The sequence below is a fragment of the Apis mellifera genome, linkage group LG1 (genome assembly GCF_003254395.2).
Source record: "Apis mellifera strain DH4 linkage group LG1, Amel_HAv3.1, whole genome shotgun sequence".
Taxonomy (NCBI): Eukaryota; Metazoa; Arthropoda; class Insecta; order Hymenoptera; family Apidae; genus Apis; species Apis mellifera.
Genome location: NC_037638.1, coordinates 2,731,223 through 2,749,533, shown reverse-complemented (window position 1 = coordinate 2,749,533; position 18,311 = coordinate 2,731,223). Strand labels below are relative to the sequence as shown.

Below are 18,311 nucleotides of genomic sequence, written 5' to 3'. Positions count from 1 at the left end.
ATCACGTTTCTTATTGTTCCATAGTGACGTTCCTTTGCCTCGAAAGGAACCTTTGAAGTCTTAATTGGTTCCTTGCCGGGTTTCTATATTAAGTCGGCTAAAAAGGAGAAGGAAGATGGTCGATCGGACAGATGGATCAAGGTTTTTTCGTTTATTGGATGACTGCTGGAGTCAATTGGAACTCTGCTGGCTCGGATCGTCGACGAATTGTATTTCCACTAGAGGTAATCGTTCGATTACCTTGAAAATTGTGGATTCCTCGACGAGGGGAAAATTTCTTGGATAATTATAAATTATCGAGAAATATGAGTCGATGGATGGGATATTTCCGGGAAATTTGATGCGATAATATACTTTTAGAGAAATTGAATATAGATTTGCGGATAAGACATAATAATAAGAAATAATTGTGCGCTTCCATGAAATGTGTTAACGAGATTCCGATAGGAAAAATTTTTTAAATTTTATCAAACGGAGAAAGTAATTTTTTTTCTAGATGTTAATTTGAAAGAAAAGAAATTTAAACGAACGAATTAAAAGAAATATTTTTATTTCGAATTATTAAAGAAATTTAAGAAATGATTTTGAAGAAACGTTCTGCACAATAATAATTCTACACGAAAGTGTTGTATGTCAAAGAAGTAATTTACATTCGAATTCATCATCGTCGACAACGTCGACGAGAAAGAAATTGGAAATTTAAACGACGTTACGTCGAATTTAGATTTATAATGTGCTCGCGAGTATATTGTTTCGCGGTACATTTTTTTCGTCTCTTTCTCTGTTTTTTCCTCCTCCTCTTTTTTCTTTTTTCTTTTTTTTTTTTTTTTTTTTTTAATTTTATTTTTATTTGTTTGATGAATATACATTTGCCAGAGCATTTAAATATTGGCCGATATTGAGTTCCTACAATCCATATGAAATGCAAGCAAATCTGATTCAGCAAAACGTTTCAAATTTGAAGAACGTTTTTATGGTTTAACAGGATCACTTGAATATTTATTTCCTTTCTCAACGCGAATTAATTACAATTTGCGGTTGAAAAAAAAAAAAATTCAATTTCAACATGTTCATCAAGTATGCATTTATCATTTGTAATTTTTATATTAAATAATACGGCAATAATCTTATTTAATAATCAAAACAAATAAACAAACGTTTAATTTTAATTTTATATCGTCCAACTTACTTTTATATATATAAAATGATATCTTTTTTTAAATTTATGATTTGAAAATAAAAATTAAAAATTAAATCGAAAGCATAATTTGTGGCTATAAAGGAATTTAAAGCAATTTTTTAAAAAGAAATATTTCTTTTCTTGGATTAATTAAAATTATAGCCTTCGAAAAAATTATTCGAGAGAATTACATAACCTAAATATCGCACACGAGCATGCGTACATGCGACTAAGATGCGCGCGCACAATTCTAGGGAAAAGCGCGGGAAAATAATGGAGATACAAATTTCTCGCGCGTAAGAAATATCAAAGACTCGTTCTCATTTTCAAAAACGAAGTGTGAAAGCTTCGTTTTCGATTATTAAATTAAAAAAACTTTGTTTAATAATTATAAATGGAATATTATAAAATAAGCGAATAATCATTGACTAATAAATAAATGGAATTAAAATCTAAATATTTTTCGTTGTAACAATATTTAATTAAAAAAATTAATTTATTTTATAATCATACAGTACAACAACACTCTGCCTCTATAAATTTCAAGTTCAGAGTGAAAGTGTGTATAGTAATGCTCTACTTAGAAGTTTATTGGCATTCGTATTAGGGATATAACATATAGTAATATTCTACTTACAAATCAGTTGCGTTAGGATTAGATTGTATATGGGATAGCAATACTCAAGAACTTCGATACGATTTTCAATGATATAGCGCAACAGTACTATAAGTAAAATCAAAGTTTCGATTGAGGTTATACGTATAAATAGTACAACATGTGATATTCTGACTAACAGTTTACTTCTCTTTCCACGATACGTTTCCACGTACACGTAGAACGTATTATAGCAACATTCTTTCTGAAAGTCAACTTTTGTTATACTCTTAAGATATATAGACAGTAATTTAATATTCTTCTTGTAATGTCTCACTATTTTCATCGTGGCAAATCGTTATATGTATACATTTAATTCTAGTAATACAATAATTTCAATAACATCAATTCGTAAAACGTATCTATAATTAAACAGAAATAAATTAATCGTTTCGTTAACAATTATAATCTTTGGCAAATTAATTTGAACTCGATCAAAGCTACTTGACGATACGCGTGATTCTCCATCAAAGAAATTTCTTTATCGTCCCCATTAGAATCACACCACGCCACAGTTTGTGCCCCGTTTAAAAGTCTAGCATCGTTCATTGCGTGTGACGTGAAAGCAAACGATTATCGCTAACGATGCAAATTCTCCACCCGTTACGTTTTTATCTTATTCCCCGTACAGAGTACATTCCACGTGGTTTCCTTTCACTCCAATACGACTTTGCCATTTTATTTTTTTCTCCTCTCTCTCTCTCTCTCTCTCTCTCTCTCTCTCCCCCTTTTTTCCCTCAACTCTTTCAAAAGTTCCTGGCTCGGCTCGTGCAACGTTAACGCACGATTTGCGTTCGGTTGATACGTGCCTATTAACATATCGCAATCGTGGAATTTTATCGGGTATCCGAATGCGCGACCAGATTTTCGAATGAATTCCTTTCCATGCAAATTTGCATTTCAAATGGAGGGGGAGGAAAGAAGGGGGGGGGGGGAGATATTTGATACCTATTGTGAGCTAAAGAGCGTTTTATAATGACTTATATCGCTTCTCGTTTAACGCGATAACGTAAATGGTGGAACGAGACATTTCCGGATTTATCATTCGCGTTACGTCGAGGATATAATAACGAGAGATTTACAAGAGGAGGGATAATCCAAAAGTGGAAAAGAATTATCCTTCTCTTTCTTTCCTTCTCTTTGAAACTCTCGATATTTTATCTCTCTTATTACTAAGAAACGTAAAAGATAAATAGGATTACGGAATATAATTTAAAGGGATTTGAGAAAAATTCCTCAAGTCATATCAACGATATGATAAAACTTATCGAGTAGAATAACAATATATCGAAATGATAATAAAAACGTTCTCATAGGATCCTTCCAACGTGTGTTTCGTTAGTTACATCAAGCCAAGAATAATCAAGATATTTCTCTCCCGATATTAAATCTCGACAAATGTCGAATAACCGAGGAAAAAATTCAAAGAGCAACAACAACTCGCATCTGCCATCGGACGAGTCGCAATAAATTTTTTAATTTCCTTCTCTCTCTTTCTCGTTCGAACCTTTTCGTCTTCTTTTGCCAACCGAGATGCGTGGAAATCGCGGGTTCGTCGTAGCAATCCAACCGCGCTAAATATATCCGTTTACCTCCGCTCCTCGTTGCAGATGGAGCGGACGCGCCGGGAAACCGGTTGATGATGGACCGGATTTTTAACACGATTTTTAAGATCGATGACGCAACTGGCAGACGCCTTCTGTAAATCTGCGCGATTATTCTTCTCTTTTCGCGTATAAAAGTCAACTTCTCTCTTAACGATACAAAAAAGGGAGGGGATCGCGTACTAAAATTACAGGCAGAGACGGGTGTATAAACATCGCGTAAAACTTTTTTAAACATTTCGATGAACGACCCGGAAACCAATAAATATTTTAAACACCACCATATACTAAACAGTGTATTATAATTTAATTTAAGTAAAATATTTTTTCGTTATTCAGAAGCTGTCTTAGATAAAAGCTTCGTCTTTCGAACAAGTTATAATTTAAGATCCATCTCGTAAAAAGTCGTAACCGTGGCCAAAGGAAACGGATTCGAAACTAATTCCAATAATAATAGCCAATGATAACATAAACAGTATCCTCCTATCCTAGTGAATTTTTAGGAAGCGAAAATGAAGTTCGGGTGGTGATGATTATGATTAGGGGAACGGTAGGTCCGAGTCGTTCATCACCGGCTGATCCAACGTGATTAATCTGATGGCGCTCGATATCGGTTGCGCGGCGGCAGATGGATCGGTATCTAATCAGTCACCGCGGTTGTGTCACACGGTGTCCTCGAGGCCGCTCTACACGGCCCTGATGTATGGGCTCGGTTTTCGCGCGCGTCCCTCGATACACGTAGCGCCATAAAGGAGCGCGCTGTTGGCTGCTCGGTCGTTCGTGCGGCAAACAACGGCCGCGATTGTTCGAAATCGTAGGGAGAGGGGAGGGAGGAAACGGTAGAACGAAACGGTGAAACGCGACGAGCGCTTTAATTGGGAGATGAAATGGAGTATTTTTTTCGGAAGATCCTTCGTCGACGTTGAGAACGTTGATTATTTTATTTAACTTTTCCTTTCCTTTTCGTTTCGAATAGAAACGCGAAGAGAGGGAGGAGAAAGTAAGGAGAGTAAAAAGCGAGATTTTTAGCGTTGACTATTTATAGCATCGTTAATTAATAGGAAAAATCGTCGCTTCGATTGGCAACGACTCGACTTCCCTTCCAACAATCGGTTGGAAATTTGCTGGACGCATCGCGTGGCATAACGATGCCCAAGCTTTTATTTTCACTCGCCGCACTCTCGCTTTCGTTTCGGCTGAAACTCGTTTCCACTCGACCAAGGAACTGGCCGACGAGCGTCTCCCATCGACGCATCCCATCCGATCACTCGTCTCCCATGTCACGCTTAATTTAACGACGCACTTTCATCGCACGCACGCGCGCCTTTTACTCTCCGATCATGCCTCCTTACTCAATATTTTCAGTTTCGATCGCTTTGATCCCACCCACGATCCACAACGAAACATAAATCGATTTTCCTTCGTTGCAAACGAATCGTGTATCGAGTAAAACGATCGAGAAACACGAGAAGGAAATCGTTATTACGTGGAAAAATCAGGGAGGGAGAAGAGGCCTTAGCCGTGACCTTTTTTTCCTCTTCTGCCTACGCCTCGATTCCAAATCCAACGCGAGAAGGGAGAAGATCCGTCCTCCGCGGAACGAGGCGGTGGAGGCGGGTTCATAATTCTTGGGAGACGGGCCGTGAGATCTCGCGGTGTAACGCCACTGTCCTCGAAACCCATTAACCGGTGCCAGCCAGCCCCCGCGATAACTCTGTCCACCCGCCCACGCCACGACCCCCCTCTTTCTCGCCTTCGTTCTCGGAAACGTGGCGGACCGCGTTGAATAACATCCGTCAGAGCGAGGAGAAGAAGGAAAGAGAGAGAGGGCAGCGAGAAGAGGAGGAGGATCGGCCGCTCGCGTAACAAAAACACGTAACGCGCGCGAGTCGCGTTGGAAGACGTCGAGCTTCTGCTGCTCCCTGTACGCAACTGTACGATGTAACTCGTCTCGCCTCGAAATTTCGAGGAAATGTACGATTGTGTGTACGATTGAATAACGCGTTGTTCCAACGTACGAGCATATAAACACAGAGCGATATGAATCATTTCCATTTATTTTTCTTCTATCGTATAGTTAGGATTGGATATTTGTAAACAGGTAAAAGTGGTAATTGTATCAGATGTTACTCTTTTTTTTTTTTTTAAAGAAATTTCGAATCGAGAGAGTTAAGTTTGAAATTAAATTTGAGAAGTTGAGAAAAGCGGAAGAAATTGAACGGAAATTAAATTTATTACGATAGATATTTAACTATAATTATAACGGTTTAATTATTGTTTACGCCTCTCGGTTTATATGCATTAATGAAACGTGAAAACAAACAAGCAATGCTATCTTTGGATATATTAAAAAAAAAAATCAATTTTCTCTCCCGAAACTATATTTTCAAGCCCCACGGTTCCGAATTTTTATAAAAATATATATATATCTTCCTCGACGTAATATTGCCGATTCTTAAACTCTGGACGGAAGCGGAAGTGCGCGGCAGATCATCGGTCGACCGCGATATTTCATAAAATTCCCAACTAATTCCATCGCATCTCGTCTCTCGTTTCAATATCGAGCAAAGCGGGCAAAGAAGCCAAAACGAAGTTTACACGGTCGCTGATTTTCCATGATTGAAACCCGTTCCTGTTCCCATTCTTCCTCGACTTATTCGTCCCTCCTTCCATCGAATAATATACATTCCGATATACTTCGAGTAAAAGCCTTATTTATATTTACGTTTGAGATAATTTAAAAAAATATATACATATCCTAGCCAATCAATCTTACAATCGAGAGAAATTAGAAAAGCCTATTTCCTTCTATTTCTTATTAATCGTTATTAAAACCGCAATTGATTTCGTCTTGGACGAAATTCGGAGCGAATATTTGTCGAAACATCGTATTGCGAATAGAGAGAATTATGGCGGCCAATATCGTAATTCCAATTTTCCAAATTCGTCGATCTTTCCAACGCGAACCTTCCTCGTCGTCGTCGACTTTTCGAGCGGGCGTTAAAGAAGATTTACAATCGTCGTTTCGCCCACCGTGAACGAAGCATTTTCGCGGGCGAGCAACGATCGACGGTTAAATCCTGGCCGCCGGGGGAACGTTTAAGGGAGCGCAACAGAGAAATTTTCGACCGTTGCGCGCCACCAGATAATAGCGCCGTTCCATACCTGTGCAGCGCCGATACATCGCGGCTAACAATGTATTCAGACGTCGAATACGAAACCATCTCGCCTTCCCTCTCTCTTTCTGCGCGATGTTTGAATCGTCGAGTCGCGATCTTCGAGCAAAAGGAATGATCTCCACTCGAAAAAAAAGAAGGAAGAGGAAAAGGAAAAGAGAGATCATTTTTCCACTTCTTTTTATGAATAAACTCTCCCCCCTTGGTTATTATCGTTATTATTGTTTGACACTGTACTTTTTTCTCTCCCCCTCTCTCCCTGTTACCAGGCGACGGTTACAGAACGAAAGAGATGGAATCGGTAATGAAAACGCATGGCCGAGAAATTTCGCGGCCGCCTACTCGTAAACCTATCTTTTTCACGGGTATCGGTCGCGCGGCCGGACAATGGGTCGTTATCGACGCGAGAAAAATTCCTCCCCTCTGATTCACGCTCCCCTCCCCGCGCGCGCGATCTTTACGACCCCGTCCGTGTAATAATATCCGGCCAACGCGTATTTTTTTCGCCTTTCGAAACTTTCCTCCTCTTTCGTGCCAAAGAGACCAAACGTTGTCCTGCGAGAGGCAGAGCGACAAGGCAGGCCGTAGGTAGAGAGGTGGAAAGATAGAGAGAATGGAGAGAGGAAAAAAGAAGGTAGAGAAAAAACAATAGGAAATAAAGGAGAGAGAAAGGGAGAGAGAAAAAAAAGGGAGAAGGGAGAGAGAGAGAGAGAAAGGCAACGACAACGACAACGACCATTACGAGGAGGAGCAAGGGAACGACACACCGACACGCACACACACGCGCGCGTGCGTAAACGTGTCCGTGAATGCGAGCGGCTCGCAACTCGCGCGGGCATAACAGGATTTAAGCCACTGTAAAACCGGTCCTCCCACTGGATACCAGCCACCACGGCCATCGCGAAAAATCTCCGCCGTTTTCTGTCCGTTCGTCGCGTCGCCGAACTTTGCTCGGCAAAAAAAAAGAGAGAGAGAGAGAACTTCCCCTCTTCCCCCATTCCCTTTCTCTCTATAATACTAGTTCGGACTCTAGACGAGAGTTTCGATGTAACGCGCATCCTCTAAAGTCTTTCACATTCCTAGTTCTCTCCACTTTTGTTTCGTTCTTTTTCTTCTCTTTGTTTTTTTCCTTTTCGATCTCTTTCCTCTCCGCCGATTTAACGAATCGATTGAATTCTTCTCTCGTTTAACTTTGATCGACGGTTTTTTTTAATTGCGATCGGGTAATGAGCCAGCGTTTTGACTCGAGCTAGGGAGGACGAAATGCCAAGCTGACTGGACGTTTCGATGGGGATTTATTCGACGGACAGAGGCTTTTGCCTTTAGCGTTCGTTGAATTGAGAATCTGTCTCTCTCTCTCGAGAGAGAGAGAGGATGGATCGATCGTCCTTTTCCGATGTTTAATGTGTTCGCGAATTGAATCGTGTGGAATCGTGTGGAATTTTAAGTATACTGGAGTATAATACGAAATATAATTATTTCCAAGATATAAACAGAAAAAAAAATCACACCAATATAATAAATTAGCGTTTTTCGTGGTCCCAATACCAAGGTTTTTGCCGATCGCGAAAGCTTCGGATAGAAACCGGACGATTTAACTTCTCAGCCACGATTATGGGGCAAAAAAGGATGATCGATTAAAACAAGCAATGAACCGTGTCTAATCGTGGCACGTTTGTCTAACGAGCGACGATTTTCTCGCGGTCGTCGAGAATTAAGGATCCGTCTTAAGATCCAAGGGGATCTTGGCGCAGCACACGGAAGCACCGTGTTGTAATTTCCGTGGCGCGTCGGAATTGTGGCGTTCCCCGCCGACCGTGTCGACATACAGGGTGTCCCCATACATTCATCCTTGCAAACTGATTTCTCTCTTCTCGAATTTCGATTTAATGCAATTTTTCGATCCCCGATAAAACGTGGATCGATCTCGAATACGTTTCTCGAATACGAAGTCTCGAAAGTACGAAAACAAGGCTGCTCTCCCTCGAGAGAGCGTCTCGAGATAGAGTTTGCAAAGCGTGAAAGACGCGAGAAAGGAGGCTCGTGGGCCGCTTTCGAGGGGGCAGCACGATATTGCATGGTAACTGCATAGCAGCGTGCTCCGCCGCTTTGAAGGTCACGAGTCGACGACTCGAACAGAGCCTCAAGACCGGTTTCCTCGCTGGCCCACGTCGTCTACGGTCATACAGGGTGTTCGCATCGAAAGTGCGCGCATCCCGTGGTGGTTTCGGTAATGGGATCCTTCCCGCGGTTTGGAAAATTGGAAAAATCTTGGGATTATTCGTTATACGATTATTCGATTCTCAATACTCGAAGAGGAGAGTTTTTCATATTATAATCGATGGCACGTGTGTGTGTGGAATGATTAATGGATGCGATTATTATAGATAAAGAAATAATTATCATTTCTTCAAACACGAGCGAAAGAATATAATTGTATTAACATTGCGATAACAATTATTTTATTATTCGAATCGTCGCGATTCATCGTAACGAGCCTCGGCCGTTTCGTATATAATTTTATGCGTAAAATTTTTGCATAGATATCATCGATACTACAACTATCTCTCCACGTTACGATGATGTAATTCGACACACTTTGAATATCCCTCAATCCCTACCGTTTCAGCCATACCTGTGAAATATTCCAACTATGAATTTTTATGAATTCTCCGAGCAAAAACTTCTCGTCTCAGGGGGGGGGAGGAGGGGTATCGATTAAACTCCGCTTCCAAGAAACATTCTACGATTCGAGGGAGCTGTTAAAAGGAAAAGTGGCAAGCGCAAAACGATTAAACCCAACCGTTTATCCCCGGTTCGATCCGATCTCGCGTCCGCGTCCAAGAGATTTCGCGACGTCGAATAAAATACGATCTATTGGATTCCATTATCTTGCATTCCTGATTACGTAAAGGGTATACTTTGCTTAAACATTTTGAATTACGTTCGCAACGCAATTCCCAGATATCCTTATCTCCATCTTCGAGATCATCTTAATCTTGAATTTATATACTCGCCAATAAAACGATGCAGAATGTGCTTCTCGCCGGAAATTGTCTTCCTTTCCTTTTTTTTCTTCTCTCTCTCTCTCTCTCGTCGTCAACTTATGCGGACGCGTCCCTTCTTTCGAAGAAAATATCGAACGCTACGACAGCGACAAACGATTATTAATAATTATTTGACGAGTACATAAAAATTTCAAAGTGTCTATATTTCTTCAAGGTTTTTGATCGAAAGATATCGAATTTTCGAGAGGAAAGCTCTGTAATATTATTTTTTTAAACTATGCAAAACTTCGGACTCTGCACTGATTAATTAAATCTCGCGAATTCGTCCGTAAAATCGGAAAAATAATAAAGAAGAAAATCTATAAACCCTAATTCTGCCTTCTGAGGAGAAGACATAAAGAAACACGGGACTCGAAACGTTGAGAAAGAGGAATCGAATGGAAGGAAAGATTTCGAGAGATTGAACTCCCTGGATAAATGCACGACATTATCGACCGAAACGTTTCATTTATTCTCGTCACACTGCAAACGAATCAATTATTATTGAATATCTTTCTTTAATCGTTCAGATTCTCAGCAGCGCACCCGGTATATACAAACACAAGAGTACGAGTAGCACGAGAGCGCAAATGCGGGATACTATATATTTTTCCCGACAACGACCAATTGCGACGAATATTTCGATCGATGAAAGGATTGCTGTAAAGAAAGTAAACAGATTCTTTTTTCTAATCTCCGTGTAAAAGTAACGGAATTTAATCGATATAACAATAATTACGTAAAAGCGACAATAATTCTGAAAACTAGTCTCCCATCTATCTGGCAACGGTCTCGAAACAATTATTTTATAACCTTGTCTCGTTTTTGTAATTGCACGCTTCATCGTTTCGCGATCATTACCAGCACACCGGTATATCCGGCGTAGCGAGGCGCTAACTCAGCCAGCGCGTCGAGAATTATGCGTCAAAGTTTTAAATTTGCCGTGTACCCGATAGGGAGAGTACTTATACGTAACACGGCGGAATCAAGGAGTAGCAGAGCGGAAACATGTTCCAAAGTTTCGCTCTGTTATAATATCCTGTTCCGCATCCCCGTTTTATCCACCTTGTAATTATTCTTCTTACGCTCGCTTGAATTAATATTTATAACTGTACTTGGCGAGTTATTAAATCGATCGATAAAACGATGATTTCTTTTTGACTTTTTTTTTCTTTCTTTCTTTCTTTTTTTTTTAACTCGAAAAGTTCGAGTTTTTTCGCCTCGATTAAATTTTCCACGCGTGTTTTTAAATAAAGAATTAGTAGTATATTCATATTTATTATGTAAAATATAATTGAACGAGAAGAAAGTGGATAAAAATTTTAAAATCGTTCACACGAACCTCATCATTTACTTTCATTATATTTGATTATAAATTCAAAAAAATTCAAGACTACTTGCATCTAATGTTTACAATTCTCATTATATTTATTCAAAATTAGATCCCAAAATTTAAAATTACACTTGCATTCACAATTCTCATTATATTTATTCAAAATTGAAACATACAAAAATTCTAAAACGATTCAATTTCGCAAACTATATATCCACCCCTTAAATTTTTATTGCATTGAATTGCACCAAAATTAAAAAAAAAAATCCTATTTCTACTAGTTCTTATTTATTGAAGAAAATTGGAACAGAAAGAAAACCGAAAGAACGTTAAAAATCTCACAAAATGGAAGATCGATCGTACATAGGATCCTTGAATCTATCCCGGGGCAACGATTCCAGGGATTGTCGGAGTGGGCCGTTTCGCAATATTTCGGCCAACGATGCGGGGTACGGTACCCTCTCTCCCTCTCTCTCTCCTATCTAACCACGACGTTCCAGGCTTTTATGCTCCCTCCTTTCGTATTATTCGCGAGAGGAACGAGAGAGGTCCTCGGAATCAAATTTCAGCGGAGATGTGTCCGTGGGACACAAAGGCGGGCCAGAGTTTCGAAGGGTTTGTTTTAGGATGGCGGATTCTTTTGTCGTGTCCCGACGTTTCCCCCGAGGGTTTACTTAACCGGGGGTACAATCGGCCACGTCTCGAGTCATCTTGGCGAACAATGAAGTCATCCGAGTGCGGCTCGATCTCTCGCATCGAAATCTTCTTTTCCCACCGAGTCGCGAGAATGTCGAAACTCCCTTTTCTTCTTCCTCTTCCAACGAACGAAGAGTGTCGATTGATTTAATTTGAAAAGGAGACTACCTATCATTCTATCCAAAACCTAAGATACGATATTCCAATAATAAACTAATCACGATTCGTGAGTTAAGGTAAACAATTGCACGGGAATAAACTAAACGCTTATTAAAATAATTAACAAGTTTCAGCTTGTTGGATGATCGGATCCTAACGTAACTTCGTAAATGATATTATTCAATATTCAAACTACGACTACTCTTCTTCAACTGGTGCTACGTAGCGATGTCAACAAAGCGGCTGAAGTGGATCTCGTTTGCCCCGCGAGACTTCTTTCCACCAGTGAACAATATACATATATACATTCGAATCTATTATTGAACGAGAAGATTATTCACGCTTATATCTCTTTGAATAGAATCTTCGAACGATTCATTCTCTCCGAACTGAAACTAAACATTCTTTTTATTAAATATACAGATCTCTATTTCACTCTATTCATCTCTATTTATTATTGAAGGGACAAATTGATCCAAATCCTGCGTAAAATCAATTTCGACGAGAAGAAGGGAGTTGAAAACGAGAAGAGAGTCACAATCGTTATCAACGTCTCGCTACCATTAAAAATAGGCTTGGCGGATTTGGGATCCGTAAGTTGTTGAAGCATGTCCCGAGACAAGCTCCGCACCTCTCGTCTCGAGAAGGGGGGTTGGAACGCGGAAGCCCCGTGATCTCCTCTCGTCCGACCTTAAACCTTGGAAAATCCTTCTGAAACGCCTCTGCCTCCCCGCCTCCTCCGTCACCCTCTTTCCCTTTCAACCGCCCCTCCCTCTTTGTTTCCGTCTCTTTCCGCGCGATTACAATTTGAAGTGAACGGGGTGAATGGGATCGAGTTTAACCACGCGAGAAGTGTCTCGCGTCGCGTTCACAGACGTCTGCGCGATCAACTTTGTCGATCCTCCGCCAAACATCTCTTCCTGCACCAACATCATGTATTACACGAAATGTTGAATCAAACGAATTAAATCGTTTCCTTTCAATTCTTCAATTATTCGATTTTTCGAGCGACTGGTCGACTTTTGCTTTGGACTTTTGCCTTCGATTAAGTTGAATATATATATGTAAAGGGTTGGATTTCTTACAATTAATAATAATTTATATGTATATTAGGTGTGCAAATAAATTCCTTCCCCTTTTTTCCATCGTAACTTGTGATCGAATTCGAATTACTTCCTTCGTTTCCAAGACGATTTCAAGAGAGTCGCCGTTTATTCTTCGCATTCCAGCTTAGGAAATCAGGCGTTGAAGCTAGTGAAATGAGAGAGAGCGTTGTAAAAAGCGATAGGAAAGATTTGAAGCCGGAAATTTTAATTTGGAAGGAGAAAATCGAAGCCAGAGAAGAATTGACAAATAATATGCGAAACAATCTTGTATCTGACGCAATAAAATGTTGAATTTGGAAAAAAAAAGAGAATTAAACAATATGTGTATTATATATAAATTATTTGCAAAGTATTTTGATTAATATCCGTTTGCACGTTTTATTATTGGATAGGATTCGAAAATATTCTCAACCTGTTTTATAATAATAATCGACACGAATCGAGCCGGCTCGAATTTCGAGCCCTGCCTCCTCCGCCCTCGTTTCTGTCACCGAGACGAGTGCGACGCGTCCACGGTTTTCAATCGTTCTCGAATAAAAATGACGAAGTGAAAAGAAACGTGGAATAAAATTTATTGGCAAAATAAAATATTTGCGAAATAAATTCCGTCCGTTCCGCTTTATTCCGTGGAATAAGTTCTGTTATACGTTCGTTGGATAGCAAAAAAAAATAATATATTTGGGTCGATTTACGAATAACGAAATTTCTCGTCGCACGAAAACCGCATTTCACGATCGATCGAGAAAATAACGATAGATGATATTTAGAAATTTATTTCGATATTAAGGATTAATGAAAAGGTGAGATTTGCTTTATAATAAATATGAGGTTTCGAAACGAATTTCTTCGATTTACGATTAAATTACAGTTAATCGTCAGACATTTCATATGCACCAACATGATATATTACACGAAATGTCGATTGATTAACGAATTAAGCGAATTAAACCTTTCAATTCGATTTTTCGATTCGAAAAGTTTTCGATTTACTGGTCTCTCGTCGACTTTTGGACCAACTGCGAGAACCAACTTTTACTTAGAAAAAAAGAAAGAAAAATTTCCTCCCGAGTCTTTTACTCGTTTCTGTTTGCATTCTTAATTGTGGTCAAATAAAACGCTGCCGGCCACGAACTTTCCTTTCTAATTCTCGTCTCGTTTCAATTTCGAAAAAACTCAACAATTTCCAAAATTCAAAACAATTACAACAATTACACGATTCGTTTATTCGTTCCTTATTCGAATTTTTCCAACTTGCGATCCAAAACTCCACAGCCCAACACGAGACACACGCTTCCAACCAAATTATTCTTGTTTCGCGCGCAAACGTTCAAAAACCCTAGTGGCCCTCCCTTTCGTATCCCCGAACTCAAGAGAAACCAAGAAACTTAGCCGCATTACCATTCGACGCAATCCTCCCCTAAACATGAGCTTCACAACAAAAGAACAACATCTCGGCTTCTCCAAAACTCGGTCGTCGCGGATCGGTTACAATCTCCGACCCAGCCGCTTCGAAAACCGCAAAAATGGTTCGAGTTAAAATATTGAACAGCCACGTAAGGTAACCATTCCATGAAAAAGTCTTTTTCTCTTCCCTCCTTTTCTTATACGAATTTCCCTTCCAAAAATGCACGGTTATTAACCTCGGTTGTTGGTTTTTCGGAAGCAAGCTGGAATTCGGTTGGTTGAAAATTTGATCGGGGCGGATGGATGCAGTCGGCTCGAATGCTAAAACTCGGATTATATCCCGTGTACGTGTGTGTGTGTGTATATGTATATACAGGGAGACGAAAGAGAGTTTCGTGGAGGAGGAGGAGGAGTTTACGTGTAGGAGAACCTTTTCGTGCTTATGGAACGAGCCCTCGAGTTTCGAAGGAACTTGGATCGATCGCGCCCTCCCACTAAAAGGTTTAATTACGATGGAGAATGCTACTGTGTCACGTGACTCGGATCAATCGCTCCTCTTTCCCTTTTCCTTTTTCTTTTCTTCTTCTTCTTCTTTTTTTTAGGTTAAGTGGGGAGGTGAAAGATCGAATGACGAGCCTTTTCCTCTTGCAGGGGGATTTTAAGTTTTACAGTTTGGTATTTCGACCTCGAAATATATATTTGTTCAAGTACGAGATAGAAATCGTGGAAGGTGTGTAAACAATTTCGGAGGTATTTATTCTATAAACTGAAGCTAAACGAAGGATTAAAATGGACGTATTACGAAACGTGATTCGTGTTTACGACGATTGGCGGACTCGATGTTATTCGACGATGGATTAAAACGCGAGTTGTTGAACCTGTGAAATTTTTAAATTTCATCGACGAGTGTCTCGAATCTCGAAATTTCTCTTCGAGGAAAAGAAAGAAAGAAAATTATCAACGTCGCAAATAATAATTAAAATTTAACAAAGCATCGCTGTGAAAAATTTTAATTTCATAAGAATCGAACAACTCCTTTCCCCTCCCGTGCAAAAGATTAATTACAAATTTTCACCGCCGCCGGAGAAAACTAACGACGCAATTTTAATTTATCCACGAGCCGGGGACGAGGAGGAGGGGAGCACACATCCCTCCCGTTTTTCGACAATTTCTCGCTTTTGTACTCCATCACAGAGTCTCCCCTCCCCCACGCGACAGGGAAAACATTTTTCCCCTCTCTCTCTCTCTCTCTCTCTCCTTTTTCCTTTATTTTCTTTTATTCTTTTTTCTTTTTTTTCGGAATAAAAACTTGCGTTTTCGACCGGTTCCGGAGCGGCCAGGATCCAATCGACTTTGTCCCGGCGGGTATACGGCAAATATTAACTTTCAGATCCACGTTCCGTTTGAAACGTGGGTCGAGCCGATCGAAACGGTTTCCAAACCGTTTCCAAACGACGAGAAGAACTTCGCTCGCTCGCTCGCTCGCTCGCATTGTCACAGCTTCCCCTCCCCACGAAGCCTTCCCTTTCCAGGGAATGGATCGACGAGGATCGACGACAATTGGCAGAGTCGCGCAACCGCTTTGTTTAGATTCGCGTTATTGGCTTTGAGGGAGGGGAATATATAGCCTGGTTCCCGAGATTTGCAAGGAGAGGGAATTCGTCTTTTTTTCTTCACAGTTTTTTTTCATCCTCTCTTTTGTTCCTTATTCGTCGAATATAATCCTCGAAGAGGAACTTTGTGGGAAAATTTATTAAATTCGTTCGAAGGGAACGCCTGTAAAATCGAATGAAATAGAAAAAGGAAAGGAAATTTGTGAAAATTTAATTGAATGGGATAAAATTTCACGAAAATTAATAAGCAAGGTTGTCCATGATATGTTAATGTTTATAAAAGTCGTCCCTGTTATTTAACAACTCCTTACAGTTTCCATACGCAACGAACTTTCAGCTAAAAAAAAATAAATTCCAAGTTTAAGCGAATTCTCTCGTAAGACTTTCCTTCCAACCGATATTAAAAAGGATACACATTTGTAAGATTGATAGCGCGAGAAACATGTTCATCATGTGAACACGAGGAGAGGATAAATTCCTCCCTCGGTCAGAGAGGTCCAGTTTCGAAATATCGAAGAGTTTCTTAGAGGGGGGAGGGCAAGTTTTAAAAGTTTCTCTCCATGCGAAACAGGGAGCATGCTCTCGACTTTGACCGATACTCGAGAACGAAGGGGTGGCGTCTCTCCAGAAAGATATTCCGCCGTTATCTGATCGGCCGATACGGTGACTTCCTATGTGATGGGGGAAAAATCAGCGACGATAGCGCGATACCAGATCGTGCCAAGAGGGAAAAAACGAGAGAGAGAGAGAGAGAGATTTAAAGCGTTTCGAGGAATGACGAGGAAGAGCTATTATCGAAAAAGGATTTTGCCTTTCGTGTTTGGCGAGTGGTTCGCCCCGCTATTTCGAATTTTCATCGGATGTGATCGATCCTTTCTATGGAAATTTTTGAATTTTTACAGAATCGATACAGAATTTCTTTTTCTTTATATATAAAATGCTGAGAATTTTGAATTCTGAATTTTAAATTTTCACCGAAGAATTTTTTTCGATAGAAAATTTCGAATCTTGAATTCGAATCGAATCGAGCGGAATTATTTGGAATATTTGTCGCGAATTATATTACATGGAAAGTTTTGAAGAACGAACGATGAATTATTTGTGGAAGGATTATACGCGTATGTCGTATGTTTTCTTTGTTATTGTTACAAGCGTCAGATTATTTGTATTTCGACCAGACATTTGTACCAGATATTTTTACAAATGTTTCAAGTCTCCATTTTATCAATAGCGAATTAAAATCACTTTTCCACGGTGTTGATTTTATTTTATACACGTTAGCGAAATTTAAATTAATTCAAAATTTTTATTAATTGGAATTGAAGTCTAAAATGATCGATTTCGTGAAATTACGGTTACGAAATATCATCGTCAACTTTAATAAAAGAAAATATCTCGAAAATAAATCATGCTTGACTTGAAACACACGCATCGCGGAATCAAACTCAATATACGATCCATTTTTCGTTTATTCGTAAATAAGGGAACACTCGTAGGAGCTTTAAATATTCGTTTAATCCATTCGTATATCATTTTCGTATCGAATAAAATAATTTATCGATATTTCATTTCAAGAAAATATATTACTATTATTCCTCTTCTAAATTATATTTCTACAAAAAAAGGACAGAGAGAAATTTCGAATCTAATGGAGGAAAGAATACAAATTACACTTTCGATATTTTTTCCATTCTGTAGAAGAATCAAAATGTCAATCCTGAAAGGGAAAACAACAAATCCATTTCCATCGAAAAATTATGCAAACACCCGTTTCCTGCTACAACAGCTCCCCTCCAACAGCCACTCATTCAATCTCTTCTCTTCCACCCCAGAAAATCCTCGAACAACAAGATTTCAAAACTCGTGTTCACCCTCCCGAATTCTCGATCACGATAAAATTTCCTTCTAATTGTTTCCTTTAATCATGCTCCCTTCCCCTCATTCGCGAAAAGAAGAATAAAAATATAATAATAAAATTACTCCAATTACAAATCCTTTCTTCGATTAGTGTATCAAGAACAGATTCTCATTCTTTTTCACAAATTAAAACATAGACAGGAGTTACAAAAATTTGTAAGCTTTTCTTCCTCTTTTTCTTTCTCCTTCAAAACAAATATAATATCTTCGTTACATCCAAAGATGCAATCAACTCTCTCCATTTCAAAATCTATTTTTAACATACAACACGAGATAATTTTCAAGGGATTTATAGATATATATATGCTGTCTGTGCAAAATTTCAATGTACCTAAAAATCCTAAAAAGAAAAAAAATATAAAAAAGCATATTATGCAAATTTCTCTCTGACCTCCGTTTCATTAAACTCGTGTATTTGTAA

At 39.2% G+C, this 18,311-nt stretch overlaps 1 protein-coding gene across 13 annotated transcripts in view; it reads right to left on the bottom strand.

Annotated features, from left to right (window-relative positions):
- The window catches only part of LOC410758 (mRNA decay activator protein ZFP36L3), a 445,131-nt gene that overhangs the window by 369,933 nt on the left and 56,887 nt on the right, over nucleotides 1–18,311 (bottom strand). The gene's annotated exons all lie outside the window — the stretch shown is intronic.